General features: G+C 68.3%; 1 protein-coding gene across 1 annotated transcript in view; it reads left to right on the forward strand.

The window, feature by feature from the left end:
• LOC104130000 (dedicator of cytokinesis protein 2-like) overlaps positions 1–240 on the forward strand; it is an 11,812-nt gene that overhangs the window by 4,495 nt on the left and 7,077 nt on the right. The window lies entirely within an intron of this gene.

Raw genomic sequence — 240 nt, forward strand, 5'->3', positions numbered from 1 at the left:
AAAGTGCGCCCCCCCCGTCCCTCCTGTTACACCCCCTGGGTTTCTAACCCCCTCGGCGGGAAGCTGGCACACCTGGGGGGCTTCTCCCATCCAGAGCCTTGCTCCTTGTGTTCCCACCCCGCTGCGACAGCCGCTGTGAGGGCAGGCCCGTCCTCACAGGGGCCACGGTGGCTTTCGGGGATCCTGGCTGTCGCCTGGGTGGCTTCTGCATCCACCGGCCGCAGACCCTGGCTGCAGCAC

This window comes from Egretta garzetta, unplaced genomic scaffold, assembly GCF_000687185.1.
Source record: "Egretta garzetta isolate BGI_Z169 unplaced genomic scaffold, ASM68718v1 scaffold957, whole genome shotgun sequence".
Classification (NCBI taxonomy): domain Eukaryota; kingdom Metazoa; phylum Chordata; class Aves; order Pelecaniformes; family Ardeidae; genus Egretta; species Egretta garzetta.